We start from the raw sequence: 13,388 nt of genomic DNA on the forward strand, positions 1-13,388 counted from the left end.
AGTCACCGTTATGTTCAGACTTTTATGTAATGGTGTTAAATTATGATGAAGGGTCTACATGGGCGCCTGATACTGGCCAGAGTAGCTGACTAACCAATGAGGTTTCTCAAGAGTGGAATGAGTCATGTTTTGGGCTTGCCCCAAGCTTGCTGGGTTCTGGACAGCCTTCTCCGAGGCAATGTCCAAGGTTGTGGGGGTGAGAGTGAAGCCATGCCCAATAGTGCCAATCTTCGGGGTATCGGAGCAGCCAGAGCTACACATGAGGAAGGGGGCCAACGCCCTTGCTTTCGCTTCCCTAATTGCACGCCGGAGAATCCTGCTCGGCTGGCGATCGGCAGCACCACCCACAGCTGCAGACTGGCTCGCTGACCTTTCGGAATTTCTCCACCTGGAGAAGATTAAGTACGCCACCCGAGGGTCAGAGGAAGGCTTCCTGGATACTTGGGGGCAGTTTGTCGGTCTGTTCCAAAACCTGTTTGAGGCCAACAATGAGGAGTAACCTAATAAGAACTTTTTAAAATTATTATTAAAACACCAAGATAGATGAGTTACCAAAAGACTGCGCAACCTGGGCAGGGGGGGCGGGGGGAGGCAGAAGGAAGGCAGGGAAACCACGAGAGATGATTCCACTCTGTCCAGAAAATAAAATAAAAGCACAGCCGAAGCCGGGGGGGGGGGGGCGGGGGTTGGGGGGGGGAGGAACCATAGACCGATCCAGAGGGCAATGAAAGGCATGTAGGGTCAGTTAAACGAAGGACAAACTAAACCTCTGTATAATAAAGGAAATTAGCGCAGGCGAGAAAAATGTGATGTGTATGTATACAACTGTTTATAAATATGAGGAATGCCAATAAAAAGATTTTTTTTTTTAAAAGGAGTGGAGCGAGTGGCAATCATGTGATTCTTATTGTCGAGGGTTAAGATTGCCCTCATATTGACCTGGCACAGGTTATTGAAATCCTATACGATGTGACACAAAGGCATTCCTCATTTAGTTGAAAGTAAAGCCCAACTTGATGGTAGTTTTATACAGCATGGAGGAGGAAGCTACAATTATTTTGCACAATTTCCTTTCCTGGTTGATTAGAAAAGAAAAATATTGCTCTTGTACAGAACCTTACCCTAATTCTCAGAAATGTTACCAAATAATAATTAATTTCCAAAAAAAAATACTTTTTAAAGTGTAGTTTCAATACACAAATAAATGTTTGAGCTATTTTCGCAAATAATAAGGCCTTAGAACATCAACAAGATTAAGGCCAGTTTTCTGTTTTGATGTTGGTGGTTGAAGGAGGAATGTTGGCCAAGATATGTGGGGAACTTTACATTTTTCTATGAAATATACCACAATGTTTTACATCTATTTGGATAAATTGATGTCATACAAGGTTAGTATGGCTCCTGTCAGATAGCAGCTCCAGTAAAACATGGTTTCTTAGATACAATACAGAGGATACGTCAAGATTATCTGTTTCAGACATGGAAAAGGATCTGAAACCAAGCCTTCTAATTCAGAAAGTTGATGCTACTAAATGGGTCAACATGCAATGGATACTCTACTTTAGGGCATTGATTGCGAGATCCTCTGTGAACAATTAAGATAATTTAACTGAAGAAGTCAATTAAATTTATCTAGCATACCTTGCCTTGTTTAATCTATATTGGCTAAAGTAACAGCACATGAATAACCTTCCATCAAGAAAAGCTAGCACTATGCCACAGTTATTAGCAATAAGGAAATGTAAAGCATGATTTCAGTTGTTGGCAATCTCTTAGTCACAGGGCACGATCTAACCAACAAAAAAACAGAGTCCGTTCTGGGCAGGAATTGAGGTGTCGTTCAAGTGCTGGCAAAGCACTCTGACCCTTAGCGACGGAATCGTGCCGGCGCATGGGCGGAGAATAGCCATTCATGCCGGAAATCCGGCGCGACGGAGTGTCTGCAATTCTCCGTGGACCCACCAGTCCCACGCGCGGTCGATGTGGCGCTGGTCGGGGCGGCGATTCTCCGGGGTCAACCGGCCGAACTCCCAACTGCATGGTTTACACGTGGTACCACCTGGCAGGAGCTGGGACCCGCGGCGTCGGTGGTGGTCCTGGTGGACGGTGGGGGGCTCAGCGGTGGCCAGGCCCGCGATCGAGGGCCACCGATCAGCGGGCCATCGCAATCTGGGAGGGACCTACCTTCCTCCGTGCGGGCCTGCTGTGCGGCTCCGCCATGTCGGCGGCACCCGCGCTGAGGTAGGCCGCCACGTGCATGCACGGACCGCTTGCGGCCGCCGTGCGCATGCGCGGTGGCGTGGTCTGGCTAGCAGGGCCCCGTCGGCAGCCAGGGACGCACGCCGGGGCTCTGCTGGCCCCCTGGAAAACGGAGAATCATCCCGGACCCTCGAGGAAAAAGTCTGGAGTGATTCTCGCCCGTTTTCCGGCGGGCGTGGGAACTTAGTCCCCAGAAGGAAAAATCCTGCCCCCGCTATCTAACAGCACTCCTTTTATCGGGCCTCAGCTGGGAACACCCTGCCGGGGTCACACTTAGCTGCAATTCCTGCACTGAGAAACTCTGCTCGCCAGTGCAGGAAGAAATTGGGGTGCCATTTAAAAATGGCACCCTGATCTCTCGACCTTCCAACTGGACCCCCTGGACCCCCTCCACCAACACCCCAACTCAACTGTTGGGGGGTCCATCGAGCCCCCCACACCCCACCTCATATGAGCAGCGCACCCCCAGACCATATCCCCAGCGCAGGCCAAATGTCATCCAGGCATCACCAGCCTGGTTCCCTGGTAGTGCCCCTGAAAGTGCCCCTGGGCACTCTGGCATTGTGAGGGTGGCACCTGGGTGGAACAGAAGGGTGCCCAGGTGGCACTGCCAGGGTGCCAGGCTGGCAACGCTCTGGTATGTTGGTGGCATCAGCAGTGTCAGGGTACAATTCTGCTCAGATACCAACCACCTGGGGACATCCAATCACCTGGGAGACCCCCCGAAGTGCCGTTCTGCCTGGTCCCCATTTGTGGGGACCAGTGCTGAACGGTGACCGGCTAAGGTCTTCTCGGCAGGGCCGGTAGATCAGGGGAGCTGGTTTAATCTGGCGAAGTCAGAGTTAAATGAGCTTTTAAACTCACTAAATGCTGCAAGTCTCCGTCCCGCCGTTGTGCGCGTGATCCAGAGCACGACATCTCGCAAAAGTTAGACCACACTTGGAATATTGTGTCCAGTTCTGGTCGCCTCATTATAGGGAGGATGTGGATGTTTTGGAGAGGGTACAGAGGAGATTTACCAGGATTCTGCCTGGACTGGAGGGCATGTCTTATGAAGAAAGCTTGAGTGAGCTAGGGCTTTTCTCACTGGAGCGAAGAAGGCAGAGAGGTGACTTGATAGAGGTGTACAAGGTGATGAGAGGCATGGATAGAGTAAATAGCCAGAGACTTTTCCCCAGGATGGAAATGGCTGTCACAAGGGGACATAGTTTTAAGGTGATTGGAGGAAGATTTAGGGGAGATGTCAGAGGTAGGTTCTTTACGCAGAGAGTGGTGGGTGTGTGGAATACACTGCCAGCAGAGGTGGTGGAGTAAGAGTCATTAGGGACATTTAAGCGACTCTTAGACAGGCACATGGACAGCAGTAAATTGAAGGGTGTAGGTTAGGTTGAACTTAGATTAGGATAAATGGTCGGCACAACATCGTGGGCTGAAGGGCCTGTACTGTGCTGTACTGTTCTATGTTCTATGTCCTATGTTCTATGTTCTAAAAGCTCGTTAGATCTCAGGCATGATTTATCTGAAGAAAAGAGTCCGTTTGCGCTATCTATCGGCACTCCAGATTGTCCGCTCCCTGCGGGGAACGCCCCACAGAGGCCGTACATCCTGCACTGAGGAGCTCTGACGAGCGCAGCTCCTCAGTGTTGGAAGAGATGGTGCCACGATCACTCAACCCCTCCCCCCACCAAATGCGACACCGGACCACCTGTGCCCCAGTTCACCTGTCGTGGGGTCCTGGAGCCCCACCTCCCCACTGCACCCCACCACATAGCAGCAGGACTCCCCAGGCCTGATCCCCTGCGTGGGCAAAATGCCAGCTTGGCACCTAGGCACTGTCAGCCTGGTACCCTGGCAGTGCTCCTGCCAGCCTCGGAGTGCCACCTGGCAGGGTGGCACTCCCAGGGTGGCACTGCCATGGCTTCCAGGTGGTACCAGCATTGCCAGTGTTCCAGCATGCCCAGAGGCCAACCACACGGAGACCTCCGATCGCCTGGGAGACCTCCCCTACCCCTCCCCCTCCCCCCCCTCCTTCCTGCCCCCATCCCCCCTCCTCCCAAGTGCCGTTCCGCCTGGTCCTCATTTGTGGGGACGTGTTGAATGGTGCCAGGCTGCGGCTTCCTCGGCGAGGCCAGTAGATGCCTTCTCCCCCTTCCTCTCCCTCTCCTCCCCTCACCCAGGTGCCATTCCGCCTGGTCCTGATTGTGGGGACGTGCTGAATGCCGCTGGTTGGGGTCTCCTCGGCGAGGCCTGGGAGTGCCACCCTGGTGCCTGCCCAGGTGGCACTGCGAGGCTGGCAGGAGCACTGCAGTTGTCTCCCCCCTCTTTCCTCCCCCAAATGTCATTCCTCCTGGTCCCCCTTTGAGGGGATAAGTGCTGAATGGTACCCGGCTGGGGTTTCCTCGGCGAGGCCAGTGGATGCCGGGTGGCTGTTCAATGTGACGGCAACATAGCTAAATGAGCTTATAAGCTCTTTTAGCTCTGTGATACTGGGTCCTGCCCATTATGGACAGGATTCAGACATGATGTCTCATGAGATCTAATGAAAACTCACGAGGCATAGCGACCATTGGGAATCCGAGGAGAGGCCTCTCCCATACCTATCGCTACGTCCCGTCCCGATTCTGGACGGTAAATCACGCCCATGATTTTTCTGCCATTTCTATTTCCTCCCTGTGCTTTAGGTTCTCTCTGTCCACGTTATTAACAAGTCTTCTCTACCAATATTACTGCTAAACTGTCAGAGCAGATATAATTTCCAAACTTCCTGACCAGGCACTGCATTTAAAATCTCTTAACCAAGCATTATTTTCTTGGATGATCTGTTGTTATGGGTCAGGGTTCAGAGAACCCCAAAGTGTATCATGGAGTTCACCTGACTCACAACTTTTAATAGATTGTGGTATGGGGAGCACACGGCCCACTCTACAGCTGTGGTACAGCAGAAATGGAAAATTATTTTTTAAAGCAAAGCAATGTTTATTCTATGAACTCAAGTTAACCTTTTTAAAATATACAGTGAACATCTTAGCAACCATTAATTCAAATACAATCCCCAAAGACTACAACTCTAAGTAATCCTTTAAGCTTTCCTTTTCACATCCATACGACTTAAGACACCTTTTACCAGAAGCACATCAGGTTCAAGTCACTACTGAAAACATTTATAATTCTGAATTCACCAAATGATCAAGAGACAGTCTTTTGATGGCAGAGAGAACAGCAGTACACCTGCTTGGTCTGGCTTCAGCTCCAACACTGAAAACGAAACTAAAACACACCCTGCAGCAAACAGCCTAAAACGAAGGTAAAAAGCTGACAGACAGCCCAGCTCCACCCACTCTCTGTCATCGCTGCAGTAATAAACACCCATTTCTTAACGATATTCTCACTACAGATACTTATGTACACACCCATTTATAAACACCCATTTCTTAAAGGTACTCTCACATGACACTGTTTGTATATTTATTTTCATTGGTTCCGAAACAAATGGATCAATTTGATAAGTTGCATCAAAGGAATTCTGATGTCGCAATGCTACAAATGTTCCAGAGTTCTTCTGGCTCTGCAACTAAAAATAAAATTGCTAAACACTTTTTCTTTCAGGAGGAAGCTTCCTAGTTAAGAGTTTGCAATCTTGCCATTTGAAGAACTGAAAAACATGTGCTCACAAACTACAACAACAAATTCAACTTAGTGCCTTTAAGGTAATGAAATGTCTCAAGACACTTCGCAAGAGCATTATAAAACAAAGGATAAGACAAAGAAAACAAAACAGAATCACATAAGGAGATATTAGGTCAGGTGAGAAAAAGCTTGGGCAAAGATTTTAAGGATCATCTTCAAGGAGGATAGTGAGGTAGAGAAGCTTGAAGTGCAGGGAGGGTCTTCCAAAGAGCAGGGTTGAGTTAACTGAATAGTGGAGTGTTTAGAAATCGCAGGAAACTCGATAGTGAGGGGCACCTTGCCTCCAACACTAACACAGGCCATCATAATAATAATAATAATCACTTATCGTCACAAGTAGGCTTCAATGAAGTTACTTTGAAAAGCCCTTAGTCGCCACATTCCGGCACCTGTTCGGGGAAGCCGGTACGGGAATTGAACCCGCGCTCTGGCATTGTTCTGCATTACAAGCCAGCTGTTTAGCCCACTGTGCTAAACCAGCCCCTCTGTGCTAAACTAGTCCCTATAGTGCCCTACAGTGTCCCTATCATATCACTTATACCCAAAAAAGACAAAGACCCGAAGGAACGTGGATCATTCGGGCCAATCCACAGATCAACATTGACGCGAAAATATTCGCAGAAGTCCTGGCCAGAAGACTAGAGAACTGCATACCAAGGTGGTAACAGAGGACCAGACAGGCTTTGCCAAGGGTAAACAGCTAATTGCAAACATCAGACGGCTGATGAATGTGATACTGACCACATCCGGGAGAGAACACCAGAGGTGATCGTCTCCCTGGACGCAGGAAAGTCCTTCTACAGAGTCGAATGGAAGTACCTCATTGAGGTACTCGAGCGGTTTGGGCTAGGGACAGGGTTCACCTCATGGGTGAAACTCCTGTACAACGCCCCAAGGTGAGCGTACAGACCAACACCACTAGCTCTGAATACTCTGTTGCACAGATGCACCAGACATGGATGCCCCCTGTTCCCGCTCCTGCTTGCCATGGCAAATGAACTCCTGGCGATCGCCCTGCAGGATGCGAGGCATTGGAAGGGTGTCCAAAGAAGAGACTAAGAGCACAGAGTCTCACTCTATGTGGATGATCTTCTCCTCTACATCTCAGACCCGCAAAAAGGCATGAAAGAAATCATGAAGCTCCTGGAAGAGTTTGGAGCCTTCTTGAACTACAAACTCAACCGGGAGAAAAGTGAAGTTTTCCCAGTGAACCCAAATGGGGGTGGAGCAGATCTGGAAGGTCTCCCATTCAAAATAGCCCAAAACAAATTTTGCTACCTGGGGATCCAGATCGCCCACGATTGGACACGGATCCACAAGTGGAACTGACCAGTCTGGCAGAGGAAGTTAAACAGGATCGACAGAGATGGGATGCAATCCTGATTTTCCTGGCGGGAAAGGTGCAGACGATCCAGATGAATGTACTGCCAAGGTTCCTCTTCCGGCTTTGGTGCATACCAATCTTGATGCACAAATATGCAAAACGATTACGCCATTTGTTTGTGGGGGAGGTGGAAAATCCAAGAATCCCTAGGGCAACACCCATAGGAGAAGAAGCATGGGAGGCCTGGCTTCCCGAACTTGCAATACTACCACTGGGCAGCCACGACCAAGACAGTGAGGGGATCGGCGAGGGAACCGAAAATGGAAGGAGTCCGCCTTCATGGGAACAACCCTCCGAGCCCTCGCCCTGACTGCGCTCCCATCCCTGCCGACAAAACACACATCCAGCCCACTGGTAGTAGCAACACTAAGAACCTGGAACCAGATGAGACAACGCTTCGCTTTAACTGAGGTGTCCACCATGGCCCCCATCTGTGGCAACCACAGGTTCCCAGTAGCCATGTTAAACACCACCTTTAAGAGGTGGAGACAGGACGGGGAGGGACGCTAGCGGTCAGGGACTTTTACACGAGGGAACAAACGGACTTGCGACCCTAGACAGAGAGACTGGAACTATCGAGCGGACAGAAACTCCAACATTCACAAGTCAAAAACTTTCTCCGCAAGGAGACGACAAGGTACCCGAGAGCCCTGAGAGACACAAAGTTGGAGGAGCTACTGGATGCAGACAGTATGGAAAAAGGGAACTGCGGGGACATATACGGACGGCTTTTGCAGAGGACGGAACAAGAGAGAAATGGGAAGAAGAGTTAGGGGCGGACGTAGGGTGGTACTAGAGCAAAGCACTGAACAGGGCCAACTCCACGTCCTCCTGCACAAAGTGGTGCACAGAGCACATGTGACAAGAACCCAAATGAGCAGGTTCTTCCCGGAGGTGGAGGAAAATGTGAACGGTGCCAGGGCGGCCCGGCCCACCTCACCCACATGTTCTGAGCTTGCCCCAGACCTGTCGGGTTCTGGACAGCTTGCTTCGAGGTGATGTCGAAGGTTGTAGGGGTGAGGGTGTAGCCGTGCCCAACAGTGGCAGTCTTCGGGGTACTGGACCAGCCAGAACTTCATATGGGGAAGAGGGCCGATGCCCTTGCATTTGCTTCTCCAATTGTCCGCCTGAGAATCCTGCTCACCTGGCAATCAGCAGCACCACCCACAGCTGGCTGGCAGGCTGGCTGGCAGACCAATCAGAATTTCTCCATCTGGATAAGATCAAATACACCATCCGAGGATCAGACGAGGGCTTCCACAAAGCATGGGGGCTATTCATCAGCCTGTTCCAAGACCTGTTTGAAGCCAACAATGGATAGAACGGGGGGGAGGGGCCCGGGGGGATGCATGAGAACCACTAGGGCCACAGAAATCAGACAACAACGAGGTGGGGGGGGGCGCAACAGCTGATCAGAAACCAAGAGCTCCCTCCCTAATAGCACAGTGGGTGTACCTACGCCACATGAACTGCAACAGTTCAAGAAGATAGCTCACCATCACCTTCTCAAGGGCAATTCGAGATTGGAAATAAATGCTTGACCTTGACAGTGGTGCTTAAATCACAATAAATAATTTTAAAAAAAGAATGATTAACTGGAGAAATAGTGCAGAAGGGAGTACTTCACATACCTGCAGAACTGGAACAAGTTCTGAAGCAGGGTGGACCTGGGGGAGAGACCCAAGGAAACACCAAATGGGAACCCAGGGAGAGACCGACACGGGGATCAGAGGGCCACTCACTAAGCTATAAGAGCAAAACAAATGCCAAAACAAACCATCTACAGTGAAGGGAAGGGCCTAAGATAGGACCCGGAGGCAGTAGAAAAGGGGAGGGGGGAGCAGTGTGGGGGGGGCAAAGGGGGTGTGGAGAGGGGGTGCCGAAAGAGAACAATGTGTAAACTGTAAATAATAACCATTTCATCCATATCGCGTACAGTGTAAAAATGAAAACTTTAATAAAAATATTTATTATGAAAATAAAATAAAAATAAATTAAATGTTTTTTTTTAAATCAGAGGAGTGCAGATATCTTGGAGAGCTGGGCTGGAGTAAGTTACTGAGATAGGAAAGGGCAAGTCCATTGAGTAATTGGAAAACAAGGATGCAAATTTTAAAATTGAGACTTTGCTTGACTGGGAACCACTGCAGGTAGCAAGCACAGGGTGATGGGGAAACAGGACTTGCTGTGAGTTAAGGCATGGGCAGCCGAGGTTTGAATAACATAAAGCTGACAAAGGGCTGAAGTATGGGAGACCAGTGTTGGAATAGTTGAGTCTACAAATAACAAAGGCATGAACAAGGGCTTCAGCAGCCTCTGAGCTGAGACCAAAGTCGGGCAATGCTATGGATGTAGAACTAGACAGTCCGTAATGGCATAAATATGAGATCAGAAGCTCATGTCAGGATCAAACATGACATCAAGGTTGAGTGCAGACTTGCTTAATTTCAGGCTGTTACCAGGGAGAAGAGGGATGGAGTCAGTAGCTAAGAATTACAGTTTGGAGTGAGGACCGAAAACAAAGGCTACATTTAATTGGGGAAACTTATGCTAATTCAGTACTGGATGTCAGGTACGTAGCCTGATAATTTAGCAACTGTGGAGTTGAGCGAGGCGTTGATGAGGTAGAGCTCGATGTCATCAGTGCACATGTAAAAATTAACCCTGTGCCTTATCTACTGCTTGCTACAGCTCGCCAATACACCAGTATGTTGGAACTTTGATCTGATTCCCAACAGGTAACTTCATATTAAAACTAATTTTCCAATTATTTGGCTTAAGTTACTTGTTTCTGCCTGGGCAGCAAAGCCAATAATTTGGTTTGAGATAGCTTTGGCACCTTCAGCATATGCCTGATTTGAGAGATCTGAGGATTGATGGAAATTAGTCCTTGGTGTCATCAACATATTTATTGGTTACACCTCCACAGGCAACTTGCTCCAATGAAGACCTAATGCTGTGCTACCTGCTTCATTGGTAATGATCCTCAGCTAAACCCAAACTGTGGATGGGATTGGTTGATCATGATTCCTGTGAAGCTGGGGAGCACTCTTACTCCTTCTGTCTCCAAAATATGTCTTTTTTAACAAAAGCATCTTTTGCAAATTAATGGTGGGGACCGCTGAACAATCCCAAATAAGATGGCTACCACAATTATTGTTGACTGATTTCTTAATGGAGTCCTTCAACAAGTCTTAGATCCCTAATTACATGTCTCTGACAAACTAATGGAAACACACAATGGCACAGGCGTTAGCATTGCTGCCTCACAGCCCCAGGGATCCGGGTTCAATTCTGGCTTCGGGTGACTGTGTGGAGTCTGCACTTTCTACCCATTTCTGCGTGGGTTTGTTCTGGGTGCTCCGGTTTCCTCCCAGAGTCCAAAGATGTGCAGGTTAGGTGGATTGGCCATGCCTGATTGCCCCTTAGTATCCAAAAAGGTTAGGTGGGTTTACTGGGTTATGGGGATAGGGTGGGGCTCTTTCAGAGAGTCGGTGCAGACTCAATGGGTCAAATAGCCTCCTTCTGCACTGTAGGGATTCTATGAATCCATACCAACTTTGACATTAAAGTATTTATAGGCTGTTTAGCCAGAAGCCAAATGGTATCCACAAAATGAGAACTAAAAAGAATACTGAAGAAGTTATTTACAATCTGTAAGAAAATCATGAATCTACTAATTTTTAAATAGATTTTATAATGGGGGCACGGTTAGCACAATTGCTTCACAGCTCCAGGGTCCCAGGTTCGATTCCCAGTTTGGGTCACTGTCTGTGTGGAGTCTGCACGTTCTCCCTGTGTCTGCGTGGGTTTCCTCCGGGTGCTTCGGTTTGCTCCCACAGTCCAAAGATGTGCAAGTTAGGTGGATTTGTGTGTAAATCTTTGGCTGGAAGTCCTTCAACTAGATCCCAGCCAAAGATTTATAGACATTGTTCAATGAGAAGAATTTGGAATCAAAGTCCTAACTATCTGAATGGGAACAGCACTGTCACTGCTCGATAATCAATGTGAAAAAACAGATTACCTCCACTAAAATACTCTTAAATAATGAATTCTACAAACCACATACAACTAATCTGAAACAAATGTATACTTCTTTTATCTAAAATGTATTATGTATCTATGTGAATCAACTCTTGTAACTTAACAGGGTGCAACTTGCGGAATGGGTTTAGAGGGCAGATATCTCATGACATTGAGCTTAGTAGTTGCTTAAAGTGCAGAAGGACAGAAATTTCAGTTATGAATACTTTACCAAATATTCATGGTTCATGTACACAGATAAAAATGACTGTTAATATTTTGATGTACTTGATCATTTTTGCGACACATAATTATTGTCATAGTCCCATCCTAAGCTTAAAATCTTGTTTAATATCGCTGTACTTTTCAGTTGTTTAGAAAAATCTCCAAACTGCAAACTTAAGTAGCATTTTACTAAGTGGCTTAAATTTGATTTAAAAAATAAAACAAAATACTTGCCTTCAGTTGCAGTAGAAAAATGTCATTCATTATTTACTGTACAACAGAGAGAAACTCCTCAATTAGAGGAAGTTGAAAGCCTAGTTATCTTAATATATCAGATCAAAGAGGAAGTCATCAGTAACGTCAACTGATGTTCATTTCCCTTACGCAACATCTTGAGGAGAAAATAGTGAACAAGACACTTATTTTTAAAGCTGGTGTAATAGTCCCTGTAACATTAGATGGCTAGTACATAAAACAACACAAAAAATTAATCTGACATGTTTGAATTGCCAAAAAATGATTTGAAGAACTTTTCGATGAAAATGAAAAAAATGAAAATCGCTTATTGTCACAAGTAGGCTTCAATGAAGTTACTGTGGAAAGACCCTAGTCGCCACATTCCGGCGCCTGTTCGGGGAGGCTGTTACGGGAATTGAACATTGCTGCTGGCCTGCCTTGGTCAGCTTTCAAAGCCAGCGATTTAGCCCTGTGCTAAACAGCCCCCTGTTATATTATATGTGATGCGCTATCAATTACGACGAGCCGAGAGTAGAGAGTAATCGAGGCTTTATTACGCAGAGATGTGTTGCCTCCTACAGCTGCCGCCGAAATGGCTGCAGCTCAGTGAGCACACACATTTATACTCCGCCTACTGGGCGGAGCCAGCAGGCAGGGATCTACCCCCATACCTGTAGTGCAGGAGCCTTACCGTATTACATCTCGTATGTGTACTATATACAAACAGTGGTGACTACCACATTCACCCCCTGTTAAAAATAAGAGTCCGGCGGGAGTAGTGAAAAACTATTTACATGTAAGTGAGCATTTTTAAAGTGTACAGTTCTGGAAAAGTTCACAAATTCAGCCGGTCGGGTGCCTTGATCTTCCGTTGTGAGCGCCGCAGTCCCGGCGGCGATGCAGGCACCGGCTTGATTGCTGGTGAGTCTGGGAGCATGTAATCCTCATTTTCATCCCCGGGTGGAACCAATGGGAGGACGGATCATCCTGGAGCGGGGGCTGTGGTGAGGTGCGCTGGGGGGAGGATGGGTGGCGCTGCGGCAGATGGGGGGTAGGGGGACCCAGCTGGTGCCAGGTCCCTGAGGGAGACTGTGTCCTGGCGGCCGTCAGGGTATGCCACGTAGGCGTACTGCGGGTTTGCATGGAGTAGCTGTACCCTCTCGACCAACGGGTCCGCCTTGTGGAGCCGCACGTGTTTGCGGAAGAGAACAGGTCCTGGAGCTGCCAGCCACTTTGGGAGCGAAACCCCGGAGGTGGATTTCCTAGGAAGGCAAGGAGACATTCATGGGGGGTTGCATTAGTCGCAGTGCAAAGTAGCGATCGGATGGAGTGGAGGGCGCGGGGAGGACCTCCTGCCAGCGGGTGACCGGGAGATTTCTAGACTGTAGGGCCAACAAGACGGCCTTCCAGACCGTCCCGTTCTCCCTCTCCACCTGCCCGTTTCCCCTGGGGTTGCAGCTGGGCGTCCTGCTCGAGGCAATGCCCTTGCTGAGCAGGAATTGACGCAGCTCATCGCTCATAAAAGAGGATCCCCAATCGCTGTGGACGTAAGCGGGGAAACCGAACAGTGTGA

At 48.4% G+C, this 13,388-nt stretch overlaps 1 protein-coding gene across 1 annotated transcript in view; it reads right to left on the reverse strand.

Annotated features, from left to right (window-relative positions):
- The window catches only part of LOC140428014 (TLR adapter interacting with SLC15A4 on the lysosome-like), a 33,690-nt gene extending 21,820 nt beyond the window's left edge, over window positions 1-11,870 (reverse strand). The window contains exon 1 of the mRNA XM_072513962.1: window positions 11,813-11,870. The gene's annotated coding sequence lies outside the window, so the exon portion shown is untranslated. The remainder of the gene's footprint in view (window positions 1-11,812) is intronic.
- Between the last annotated feature and the right edge of the window lie 1,518 nt (window positions 11,871-13,388).

The sequence above is a fragment of the Scyliorhinus torazame genome, chromosome 8 (genome assembly GCF_047496885.1).
Source record: "Scyliorhinus torazame isolate Kashiwa2021f chromosome 8, sScyTor2.1, whole genome shotgun sequence".
Lineage (NCBI taxonomy): Eukaryota > Metazoa > Chordata > Chondrichthyes > Carcharhiniformes > Scyliorhinidae > Scyliorhinus > Scyliorhinus torazame.